This window comes from Palaemon carinicauda, chromosome 14 (genome assembly GCF_036898095.1).
Source record: "Palaemon carinicauda isolate YSFRI2023 chromosome 14, ASM3689809v2, whole genome shotgun sequence".
Taxonomy (NCBI): Eukaryota; Metazoa; Arthropoda; class Malacostraca; order Decapoda; family Palaemonidae; genus Palaemon; species Palaemon carinicauda.
In genome coordinates this window covers 3,514,168-3,527,398 of record NC_090738.1, presented here as the reverse complement: position 1 = coordinate 3,527,398, position 13,231 = coordinate 3,514,168, and the positions used below count along the sequence as shown (strand labels likewise).

Below are 13,231 nucleotides of genomic sequence, written 5' to 3'. Positions count from 1 at the left end.
CCTGCTCGCTTTGGCATCAGCCAAGCGGGTCAGTGAACTTCATGGTCTCTCATATGACGTCGCCCATTCAAGGGGATGGGGGGAGGTAACGTTCAGGTTCGTCCCTGAGTTTGTAGCTAAGACTCAGAACCCTGGAGTGCCGGACCCACGGTTCGACTCCTTCAGGGTTTCGAGTCTCCGTTCTGTAACAAGTGACCCGGACCATCTGCTACTATGTCCAGTAAGAAGTCTGAGGCGTTATCTGAAGAGAACAGCTGCAGTCCGTCCCCGTGTGCAAGCCCTGTTTGTGAGCACGGGAAGGACGAAGAGGAGGGTCACCAAGAATACCATCTCAGCTTGGATTCGAAGGGTCATCCACCACGCGTTGAATCCAGATCTTCCTCCGTCACGTCGTCAGCGATCATCAGCTTGCCAGCGACCTTAGACGTGTCAACGTTCACCTGCTCGCCAGCGATCTCCTACGCGTCAACGATCGCCATGCGTGTCAGTTCCCCTGACCACCATCAGTAGCGATCTAGCGCTCGCCTGCTGTGGACCACGATTTCCGGTAGCTGAGTCTTGCCGTAGATCTTCCTCCTGCTCGCCAGCGCTCACCTTTTCTTCTGTCGTTCTGTGCGCCAGCTTTCTTCATTTGCCAGCGCACATCTGCGCGCCCTTCTTTGCCACGCACCAATGGGCGCCAACGGTTCTGACCGTCTAGGATCGCCTGATTAATAGCTGGCTTCAGCGCTCACCTTCCTGATGCACCTGCGCGCCTTCTGTTAGCGCGATGCGCGCTAACCATCACTACTCTCTCTCGCATTGGCAACCGCCTACGCACCCGCGCGATTCTTCATCTGCTCGCTAGCGTTTTGTTAACGCACCACCGCTCGCCAACGCGCTGTCGCTTGCCTACGCGCTATCGCTTGCCGGCGTGCCATCACCCACCTGCGCGTCAGCGCTCACCAGGTCACCACCGATCGCCTGTTGATCCACATCGCCAGCGGTCTTCCTCACCTACGCGGCAGCGCGTTTCCTCGCCATCGCGCCAGCGCTTGCGTTCGCTACCTCGGACACGCGCTCATTCACCTGCCCACCCTCGCGCCCATTCGCCTGCGCGTCTGCGCACATGCTCTCCAATGTTTGCCCGCGCGCGAACCAACGGTTTTCCGTCGCGCGAACGGACGGTTTCCGTCGCGCGAACCGACAGTGTCCCGTCGCGCGAACCGACGGTGTCCCGTCGCGCGAACCGACGGTGTCCCGTCGCGCGAACCGACGGTGTCCCGTCGCGCGAACCGACGGTGTCCCGTCGCGCGAACCGACGGTATTCCGTCGCGCGAACCGACGGTGTTCCGCCGCGCGAACCGACGGTGTTCCGCCGCGCGAACCGACGGTGTTCCGTCGCTCGAACCGACAGTGTTTCTTCACACTAACGTCGGCTTAATTCTTGCAGTGTCCATTGCTCGTCTATGGGTTATTGCTCACCGACCACCAGCTCTCGCCCTCCTTCTGCGCTCCTTCGCTCACCTTCGTTTGCGTTCCTGCGTGACCGCGCATGGGGGCTTCCACGTTCGCCCACGCGCAAATCATTGATTTATCATCGCGCGAGCTCCAGGGCGATTGCGACCACGATTCCCATTGGGGTTTTCGCAGCATGGCCAGCCCTGGCGAGTTCTTCTGGAGCGTATTTCCAGAACATGGCCTCACCCCGTAAACGCAGAGCATGGCACTTGCAAGAATAGGAAGAATCTTCAGGGAGGTCTGAGCAACACTCCTTTTTCCACAACCTGGGTTAGCCCTTCCCCGTCATTCCCTGGAAGGATTTTTGGCGGGGGGCTTTCCGTTCGAGATTTCTCCATCGGCCAAGGGGTGACTGCTTACCCCTTCCTCTTCTCCACCTCGTGTAGGGGGCTTACCAGGTCCTCTCCCTCCTCGGTTACGGCCCGAGGTTTGGTTCAAGGAAGCTACAGGAAGATCATGGGTACTTTCCTCCTCTCGGGCTCAGGCACCTTGGCGTTTCGTCGTTAAGTATCTAACTTACGGGCAAGCTCGATGTTGGACCATCTGGACGCGCTGACCGAGGGCTTCCTTTCGGGTGTCTCATCCGTGGATGTCGACAACCTCAGACACCCTTCCATCCTTGAGAAGAGTTTGTTTGTGCCCAAGGACAGAGACTTAGACAGCGGCTGTGCGGAGGAAATCGACTTCCGTTTTCACTCCTCCAAGGCGCTTTCTTCCAGACTCTGCAGGGCTCCAGCGCCTTTTTTCTTTCAACCACGTCGGCCTAAGTTATCGTCTATGACAACTGAGACAAGGTGTCCAATTGCAGTTTCCTCCTGTCAGGAACAGATGGCACGGGAGGCTCTCCCGGGGGGGGGGGGGGGGGGGGGGCATAGTCCTAAAGGGAGCGACAGAGTTCATGAACTCTAGGATTGGCACCCCCCACTTGCAGGTTTCTCGCTGGGAGGATGCTTAAGGTTTCTCATCCGGATGACAGCTTCCCGATGCCCATTCCCGCACGATCTCTGTGATCAGCCAAGGATATCGCGCCTGCCGTCTCTGTCAGCGAATTCAGTGTCTCTGAACCTCTATGCCATAGGGTCGGCAAGAGTTGCCCGTTTGGGCAGAATGATCCATACCTTAGGAGAAGGTCCTCCATGGGATCATCGACGGCTTCACCCCCGGCTTCTTCAGTCGATCCTTTCTTGTAAGGAAGTATCTGAGTCGGGAGTTCCGTAGTCGACCTCTCAGCCCTGATCAAGTTTGTCGAACAAACTTCGTCCAGCGTAGAACAGCAGAATCGATCAGACTGGTAACGAGGCGACAGGACTCCTTAAACCCTGGATCGGAAGGACGGGTACTTTCAGTTCCCATTCCATCCATCTTCCAGGGAGCTCGTGGAATTCAGCCTAGACTGCAGGTACTCCTGCTTATGATGCAGTGTGGCGATCCCGCCGTGGCATCGCAGGTTTTTTTCCCCAGAGAACTCTCCCTGCTTTCCTCATGGCCGCTCAGGTGCAGGCTTCCACCTCCTTCGCTTTTTGGAGGGCTGGTCAACTCCGGTAGGCTCGGGTTCGACCTTCTTCAGCGCCGGGACAAGCTTCCGGATGCTTACCACGAGTGTGGGTTCATGGTATTTTGCCAGGAGCCTTCTCTCTTCTGCCTCAACATCTGGAGTATCTGACCATGATATTGAGTCATCGGCCTTACCACGTTGGAAACCCCGCTTCTCATCCGTCCAGCGAGGTTAAGCAACGTCGGTTCTGGTCGGTACTTGGATGGGTGACCACCTGGGAACGCCAGATTCTGTTGCCACCTCCTCCGAGCCTTCCCTTCAGTTGACTGTGGCAAGGCTGAGGAGAGTCGCAGTACCTGTTCTCGGTCAAGCAGAGCTTTCAGCCCTACCTTGGAACGTTTCCTAGTTCTCCTTTCCTCATTGACCCGTCTATAGTTCCGAACGGTCGCCTCAGGATAAGTTCCATGTGGGCCGGTCCAAGTTCCAGTGGTTTCAGGCAACGATTAACCGGACTTCCTGGCCCCTATGGGACCACCGGAACGATTAGACCTGCAACGGGTGTTGACCTATGGAACCTCTTGATGGGAGTGGATATTCTCGTCCTTTCCCCACATTCTTGATGCTGTTCTCGGACTCGTCAAAAAAAAAAGGGGGGGGGGGCATGTTCCGGTCCAGGCCTATGGTCAGGACCTGAAGGATACTTCTCCATCATTCAGGCAGGCTTAGGGGCCATAGTGTGGCCCCCCTAAAGATCCTACAGCTCCTGCCGAGTCGCTCCGTGCACGTCGACTTCATGATTCTGGCGTGTTCCAACCAGCAGGGGACGCATTTTCACACCTCCACATCTTGCAGTAGAGATACCGAGATGATTGAGATACTCTCAATACCACCATCGGCTCTCTCATTCCAGGCAGAGGAATGTTTTCTCCGACTATCTGAGCAGAGCCTCGTCGAGAGAGTGTACCTGGGGGTCTTTGGCCTTGAGTAACCAGCAAGTCCTGGTCTGGGGGACCTGATCGCGACAGCTTGGAACCTCAAGCTTCCGCTGTTCTTCCCCCCAGTCTCAGACCCCGAGACTCTGACAAGATGCATTCCGGTGATGGTGGGACAACTTCGACGCCTGCGTCTTCCCTCTTTTTTTGTCTCTGGAGAATGGGTCTCAACAAGACCAGGTTGTCTGTCAACCTTTCAATGGGAGAGCTCCACTGGGACTATGCGCAGAACGGTTTCTGGACCCTCTGCTTCCCCTGACGGAACTCCCGGGAGAGCTTCTCCCACGGCACAGACTACTCAAACAACCACACTGCAACATCTTTCACGAACCGGGACGTCGCTTCGGCTTCATGCCTGGAGACACTACGCCTCCTCCTCAAGAAGAGACAACCCGCTACAGTCGCGGGACAGAGGTCGCGTCATCTGCGATAGTCATCCGCAGGGGTCTTCCAGGCGAAGTGAAGAGTCTTCGGTGGTTGGTGCCGTGGGAGATATACCTCTTCCCTTGATGCCTCTTCTCCAGCAATAACGGTCTTATTGCCTTTCGGCGGGAGGAAACTCCTTTCTGCTCTCGGCAATGAAGCCTGTCGCTCAGCCTTTCCCTAACCTTCAGGCTTAAAGGAATAACTTTTTCCTGCCCGCTGGATCTTTCCTCGCTCATACGAAGCTACGATCGTCCCTGCCCTAGTCGGAGTGAGACCTCCAACTTGGAGCATGGCTCGGACTTTTTAGTTCCTTAAGAGATCTTCTCAAGACCCTTTACGACAGGCCTCGGATTGTATTCCGTCTTGGGTCTCCTGCTCACTCTGGCCGCGGCCAGTGTGTAAGCAATCATCTTGGTCTTGTACGACTCCGCCCTTTCTAAAGAAGAGGGGGAGGCAACATTCAGGTTCGCTCCTGAGTTGTTGGCTAGACTCAGAATCTTGGGGTCCCGGCCCTTCGGTCCAATTCCTTCAAGATTTCGAGTCTCCATTCCGTATCTGATGTCCCAAAACCTTCTCTTTCTTGCCAGTAAAGGAATCGAGAGGTTAGCTTTGGGAACAGCTGCAGTTTGTCCTCAGTTGCAGCCGATTTGGGAGCACAAGGAGGACACGGGGGAGAGTCACCAGTATACCTCTTCAGCTCGGACTCAAGGACATTCATCTCGACCTGTCTCCAGACCCCCCCCCCCCGTCACGTCACCCTACAGCACGATGTTGGATACATCGCAACGTCCCTCGCCTTCGAGTAATACTACTCTGTGACGCAGGTGCTACAAGCTGGAGTCTGGAAGCGTCTAATGACCTTCGCAGCCCGCTTCCTGCAGGGCGTGACCCACAGGAGTTTCGATACGTTTTCTATCGCTCTGTGGTGGCTACACAACAGCTGGTCTAACCTCAGGCTCCTTTTTGGACAGGTAGCAGAAGGTTGAGGGCATTGTTATCAGGTTTTAGTCTGCATGAACGAAAGAAGTATGTCTGGCCCTTATTTCTTTCTTCATCATCCCCTCTACGAGGAAGCAGCATCCTGGTCTCTGCATAGCTGACCTCGAACCTCTGCAGGTAAACCATGCTTTCTTGTGTTCCGAGTATTGAGTCAATACTGTCACGTCCCCCATACCCTGATGAGGTGGTATTGGGAACGTCCTAACCCAGAGTTCCTTCTGGAACTCCAGGTCAACTGCCTAGGACGGGTCACACTTCTTCCTTCACACACAAGCTTATGTAGGCCCCACGGTTCCTTGCGGAGCAAGGAACTTGTGAGGTGCAGGGACTCCTTTTCTCGAGTGCGACTCACTCGGATTCTGAGTCCCCGGGTAAAGCGAAAGCCAGTATGGCTGGGGACTTTCCACCCTACCTAAGGGGTAAGTCACCCAATGTAAATAGAGTGGTTTGTATTTTGGTTACGGAACAAATGACAAATTCGAAGATAATTTGTATTTTTCCTAACCATAAAAACCTTAGCTATTTACACATATTTGCCCGCCAGCCCTGTCCCCCAAGACAAGTCCTACCTCTAAGTGAAAGTGAGCTTCACCTGTGTGTGAGAGGGGGGAGGGGTAGCTAGCTACCACTCCCCTACCCCCTCGCTAACTAGCACGGGGGTAATACACCCTCGTTGAATTCAAATGGCTCGCCATTTCAGCTGCGCTAAAAGGTAAACCCAATGTAAATAGCTAAGGTTTGTATGGTTAGGAAAAATACAATTTTCAATATTAATCTTACCCGATGATCATGTAGCTGTCAACTCTGTTGCCCGACAGAAATCTACGGTCGGGATACGCCAGCGATCGCTATACAGGTGGGGGTGTACACAACAGCGCCATCTGTGAGCAGGTACTCAAGTACTTCTTGTCAACAAGAACTCAATTTTTCCTCTGTCGTGCCACCGGCTAGACCTACTTGGATACGCTGTTGATTCTGGAGTTATTGTTCACGATTTGGTGATGTATTTGCTCTAGAGTTTAGCCTTCGCTATTCAGGAAGCTTTATCATTAGCTTAGCAAGCTTTTGGAATTAATTTGATTTAATTATGGTGACGAAGAGAGTATGGACTCTCTTTCACTTTTAAATGGCCGACCCTTCCCTCAGACGGAAGTGTTGGTGTCGAAGAGAGTATAGACTCTCTTTCACTTTTTATGACCCACCCTTCCCTTAGACGGAAGTGTGTTTAGGTTTTTGGTAATTTTGCTTAACAAAGTTATAGATTTATTTTATATCTCTCCGCCATTTATAGGCCTCTTCGATTAACTTTTCATTTATTATAAACTTATAAAAATTAATTTTTATGTTTGTTTATATGCGACCTTTCCTAATAGTAGGCGGTCCTTACTTGGAACCGAAGTTAATTAACATTGAGCCCGTCATATCGTTTTTCCTGTTTAGAATTTATGCTATTTTTATTTTAATGTTTTTGAAAGAATTTCTTTGATAGTCTCGTACTGTTTTCAAAGTTGAACTAACGTTTTGTTTAGTCTCCGCAGTTGTTGACGTTCAGAACGTTCAACTTGCGCTCTATCGTTACGATAGAGAGAGAGTATTTCACGGTTTCACGTTGCAGTAAGAGTAAACCGTTTCTAGCGTTTCGTTCATTCTTTCTTAGCTTAAATGGTTTTAATTCTAATAAAGGAACTTTTTATTTGGGAAACCTTTCAGTTTTTTTCCTTTAACAAATAATATGTTTTAACGATATATATAATTGGGCTCATCTCTCAGGTTCTAAGTCAAGAGAGAGAGAGAGAGAGATAGAGACGGAGGGAGAGAGAGGAGGATAAACGTTTCGTTCAAGCGGGTAACGTTGTTCTCGTTTTTTTGCTCTTCTCCCTAGTCGCTATAGGGGAAGAAGGTAAAACGTTTCTAGAGTTTTATTCTTGTTCCCAGGCTTTATGCGGTGAGAGATTTTAAACGTAGTTTATTTGATCTAGTGTTTAGTCTCTTTTCCAGCCACTGAATTCTTTATCTTTCATTATGTTTTTCTGTTACATTGTAATACTGTTTTCGCAATTACTACCTTTTAATGAAGGATAGGATTGCGTGTTTCAGGTACAAACCACTTAAAGTTTCGAGTTCAGTGAAATAAGTGCAAACAGAAAATCAAAAGTGATAAAGTGATATGCGCAAAGTGTTACAGTGTTGCGTTCGAGGGTTCGTCTGTTCGTGCCAGTTGTTCACCTAGTCCGATACCTCTTACAAGCTCCCAAGCCCAGGGGAGAAGTAATGTCGAAGGACTTATGGGTTCCTCAGGCCTTGATCGACGAACAGACGTTTCCCTCCGTGGTTTCGGGTGTATCTACACACGTTGCCGACGTGATCACCCCACCCACACAAAGACGAGAGAGCCCATTTATTCCTCGTCTGCGGAAGAGGTTTCTCGCAGAAACCATGGACCAAATCTTGCAGCTTTTAAGTGCAAGTCGGTCCCTTCCGCGCAAGTCCAACGGCCTAGGTGTAGCCACTGGGTCAGTTCGGACTCGCTGCAGTACGACAACTGCACACCTCCCAAGAGAGGCAAGGTGGTACCGCAACAGGCAGTAACTCCGTCTGTTGCCGCACCAGCTGTTTTAGACCCTCAGTCACAACGGACAGTAGCTCCGTTTGTTGTTGTCTTTCATAGACCCTAGTGGTCCATGCTGCAGACTATACAGTCTCAGCTTGCTCCTTCATGCAGGAGTATCATGCTGGAAGGTTGACAATGCACCTGTTAACCTACAACCCGCCGAGGTTGTGCGCTCAGCAGATACTGCGGCTGCCTGCTCCCACCCTCCACCTGTGAGAACTCCACCACCGATGCGCAGTCCACCCTGCCAGACGCATGTTCTTGCTGCACCATCTGTTAACATGCGTGAGCTACCGCATCAGCAGTGGGAAGGTTCTGTAGAGCTGCCGGGTTCCAGCACTATGCGGCATTCTCCGCAGCCCATGCAGCATGCTCTGCATACCTTACAGCATGCTCCGCATACCATGCAGCATGAGCAGCATACCTTACAGCATGCTCTGCATACCATACCGCATGCTCCTCAACCCACCGCAGCCCCTCCCACGCACCAGCACTCTGCTTTTGTTGTTGCCAGCTCCCACATTCCGACTACGGAGAAGGTTGACGATGCACCCGTGGGCCTACACCTCCCACGGTTGTGCGCCCGGCATGGCTTCCTGCTCTCACACTCTTGTTGTGAGAGCTCCTCCACCCATGCACAGTCAACCCTGCCAGATGTATGATGACTCCCACACACAGAGCACTCCGTTGCCGTGCATGAGCTACCACAAGCTGCCGTGTTTTGACACGGTGTGTCAGCCTCCGCAACACACTGTGGTCCCCGCCACTCGCCAGCAGCAAACTAGTCAGTCAGGAGTTGAGGCTTCCCCACACAACTTTGGTTGTTGCCAACTCACAAACTGTCATACAGTTACATGACGTTGCCTTCTGGTCTGCTACTTATACACCAGTGCTGTATGTCCTCACGCTCCTGTTGTGGTTGACAGTTCAGTTTTTGACAGTTCACAGACTGTCAAGCAGTTTCATAACGTTGCCTTCTGGTCTGCTGCTTTTGCACCAGTGAAACCCTCACTGAGAGAACCTAGCTTTTCTCGGATATGGTTCCTGTAGATGAGAAAGTGCTGTTCTCCCTCCTTCTGATATTCCCTTGAGGACTCTGTCATTTGGAGAGGAGCCTTAAGCTGCTTAGCCTCCTATGGACTTTTATTTAAGCATAACATGCTTCCAGGGAGGGTAAATGGTTCCGCTTCAGTCGCTAACCCCGTCTGTTGCCACACCTGCTCCCATAGACCTTGGGCTTTGTTGCAAGACATGCAGTCCAAGCTTAGTCCTTGATAGAGGATTTTTTACGGAGAAGACCCTTCTTGCCAACGACCTTCCTACCGGTTGGTTGTACGCCCTGTTGACGCTGAGGTATCCTACTCACGTCCGCCAGTTGAGATGGTTCCTCCACCGGTGCGACCCAGTGTGGGTTGCCAGTCGCACGTTGATGTTATGCTACTCTCGGAGGTGGTTGTGGACGTTCAGTGTGTCACTGGGAAGACGTTCAACAACCAGCAGAGGTGACTTGTTGTGACGCAGTGCGGCAACCTCAGCAACCCGATAAGGGGTTGTCTGTACTACCCAGACAGTCTAGACAGTTTCGGGTTGTCGCTGTACTTCCTCGCTTCCCCATGGTTGACAGTTCACAGACTGTGCAGCAGTACCATGATCTTGTGTCCGGCTCCGTCACGCACCCACCAGTGCGACCGGATTCAGCGAGTCAGATGTTGCCCACTCCGTTGCCGTTTCCTCATCAGTTTCGGATGAGGAACCCTCTGATGAGGACATGGCTGAACAAGAAGATCAATCCCCAGCCCTGCTATCCATCCAGAAGATGCTGAAGAAGGAATACGGCCCTGTCAGGCTGTGGATGAGTCTGGTTAGGACACTGTCATCCGTGGTGCATTTGGTGTCACTTGGAAGACTACACCTCCGTCCTCTTCGGTTTCATCTAGCTCTTCACTGGAAAAGGACAAGACGCTAGAAGCGGTCTCGATCCCGGTTTCCGGAAGATAAGTCTGGTCTAACCTGAGGAAAGGACTTTATCAACCTTTTATAGGGTCTTCCCCTGACTGTTCAGACTCCCAACCACGTTCTCTTCTCAGACGCATCGGACGTAGGCTGGGGTGCGACCTTAGGCGGTAGGGAATGCTCGGGATTATGGAACTCGCGTCAAAGGACAATGCATTTTAATTGCAGGAAGCTTCTGGCAGTAAGTCTGACCTGGAAAAGCTTCAGGTCTCTCCTTCAAGACAAAGTAATGGAGGTCAACACGGACAACTCCCTGCTTTGATGTTCATCTCCTAGCAAGGAGGGACCTACTCTCTGACATGGTGCGAGTTCGCTAGTGACCTCCTCTCCTGTTCAACAGGTCTAGACTTTTCACTAGTAACAAATTTCTTCCAAGGCAACTTGAATGTCTTAGCAGTTTGTCTCAGTAGGAAGGGACATTAATTCCAACATATTGGACCCTCCACAGAGATGTATGCAAGAGACTTTGGGTCACCTGGGGCCATCCAACCATAGATCTCTTCGCAACCTCGATGTCCAAGAGGCTCTCAACAGACCCAGCAGTGGTTCTTTTAGATGCCTTTCTACTAGATTAGTCTCATCTAGATCTATATGCATTCCCTCCGTTCTAGTTTGTCAACAAGGTACTGCAGAAGTTCGCCTCTCACGTTGGGACAAAGTTGACACTAGTTGCTTCCCTCTGGCCCGCGAGAGAATAACTTACCGAGGTACTTCGATGGCTAGTAGACGTTCCCAGAACTCTTCCCCTAAGGGTGGACCTGCTACGTCTGCCACGCGTAAGAAGGTACTCCAAGGCCTCCACGCTCTTCGTCTCACTGCCTTCAGAGTATCGAAAGACTCTCGAGAACTAGAGGTTTTTCGAAGGAGGCAACCAGAGCGATTGTTAGAGCAAGGAGAACATCCACCCTTAGAGTCTACCAATCGAAGTGGGGAATCTTCCTAAACTGGTGCAAGTCAGTATCCGTATCCTCGACCAGTACCTCTGTAACTCAATTAGCTGACTTCCTCTTATATCTGAGAAAAGAGCGATCTCTTTCAGCTCCCACTTTCAAGGGTTACAGAAGCATGTTGGCATCAGTCTTCCGTCACAGAGGCTTAGATCTTTTTAACAATAAAGATCTACAGGACCTCCTTAAGTCTTTTGAGACCACGAAGGAGCGTCGTTTGGTTACACCTGGTTGGAATTTAGACGTGGTTCTAAGATTCCTTATGTTAGACAGGTTCGAACCACTTCAATCAGCCTCCCTGAAAGATCTCACCTTTAAGACTCTTTTCCTGATATGCTTTACCAGCTAAAAGAGTCAGTGAGATTCATGCCTTCAGCAAGAACATCGGATTTTCATCCGAAACGGCTACATGTTCTACATCTTGGTTTTCTAGCCAAACACGAGCTGCCTTCTCGGCCTTGACCAATATCGTTCGTTATTCCAAACTTATCGATATGGTTGGAAAGGAACTAGAAAGAGTATTATGTCCTGTAGAGCTCTTAAGTTCTATTTTAAAAACCTTTATGAGGCCCGTCTGAAGCTTTATGGTGTTCAGTTAAGAATTCATCTTTGCCTATGTCAGAGAATTCTTTATCCTATTATTTTCAGACTGTTAATACGAGAAGCTCATTCCCTTCTGAATGAGGAAGACCAAGCTTGGCTGAAGGTAAGGACACACGAAGTTAGAGCTATCACAACTTCCGTGACCTTTTAATAAATAGATCTCTGCAAAATATTTTCGACGCAACCTTTTGGAAAAGCTAATCAGTGTTCGCGTCTTTTATCTTAAGAATGTCCAGTCTCTTTACGAGAACTGCTACACTCTGGGACCATTCGTAGCAACGAGTGCAGTAGTGGTGGGGGCTCCACCACTACAATTCCCTAATTCCAGAACCTTTTTAATCTTTCTCTTGAAATATTTCTGGGTTGTCCGGAAGGCTAAGAAGCCTTCCGCATCCTGGTTGATTTGGCGGGTGGTCAAATTCTTTCTTGAGAAGCGCCTAGATTAGAGGTTGTGATGAGGTCCTTTAGTATGGGTTGCAGCCCTTAATACTTCAGCACCTAGGAGTCGCTCAGCATCCTAAGAGGATCGCTAGGCTCAGTAAGGAAGACGTACTTAAAAATGCAGAGTAATGGTTCAAGTCGACTTCCTTACCAGGTACTTATTTATTTTATGTTTGTTATATTGAATAACGGCTAAAATAAGATACGGGATACTTAGCTTCTTTGTTAACATGTATGCTGGTCTCCACCCACCACCCTGGGTGTGAATCAGCTACATGATCATCGGGTAAGATTAATATTGAAAAATGTTATTTTCATTAGTAAAATAAATTTTTGAATATACTTACCCGATGATCATGAATTTAAGGACCCGCCCTTCCTCCCCATAGAGAACCAGTGGACCGAGGAGAAAATTGAGTTCTTGTTGACAAGAAGTACTTGAGTACCTGCTCACAGATGGCGCTGTTGTGTACACCCCCACCTGTATAGCGATCGCTGGCGTATCCCGACCGTAGATTTCTGTCGGGCAACAGAGTTGACAGCTACATGATCATCGGGTAAGTATATTCAAAAATTTATTTTACTAATGAAAATAACATATTATCTTCGAATTTGTCATATTGGCAGATACATCCACCCTCCTAATGGGTGAGTCACCCCTATTAGATAGCATTGATTTGTATTCCAGTTACGGAACAAATGACAAATTTAGAGGTAATTTGTATTTTTTGTAACGATACTAACCGTAGCTATTTAAACATACTTGCCAGCCAACCCTGTCCCCCTTGAAGTCTTACCTCCAAGCAAAGTGAGCTCAATCACAGGTGTGTGAATGGGAGGGGTAGCAAGCTAACCCCCCCCCTACCCCCCCCCCCCCAACTAGCGGGATGGGTAGTTAACCCTCGCTAAATTTTAATGGCTTTTTCTTTCAGCTTCGCTGTAAGTAATACCCCTATTATATAGGTAAGGTTTGTATCGTTAGGAAAAATACAATTACCTCTGAATTTGTCATATCTAGGGTAAAACATATTGACCGGTAAATACATTTGTTCCCGTATTAACAAACCTTCCATTATTTATGTCCCTTGTGGGACATAGCCTATATGTTGGCGGTGGAGACTGATCCTCACACCCTTTGTCCTGCCTGCAGAGGTGTGATAGTGTTAATAAGTGCAATGAGTGCAGGGAGTGGTTTTCCTCCCGG

General features: G+C 50.1%; 1 pseudogene; it reads left to right on the top strand.

Annotated features, from left to right (window-relative positions):
- The first annotated feature begins 3,175 nt into the window (after window positions 1–3,175).
- Window positions 3,176–3,294, top strand: LOC137653878 (5S ribosomal RNA; annotated as a pseudogene).
- Window positions 3,295–13,231: the final 9,937 nt, after the last annotated feature.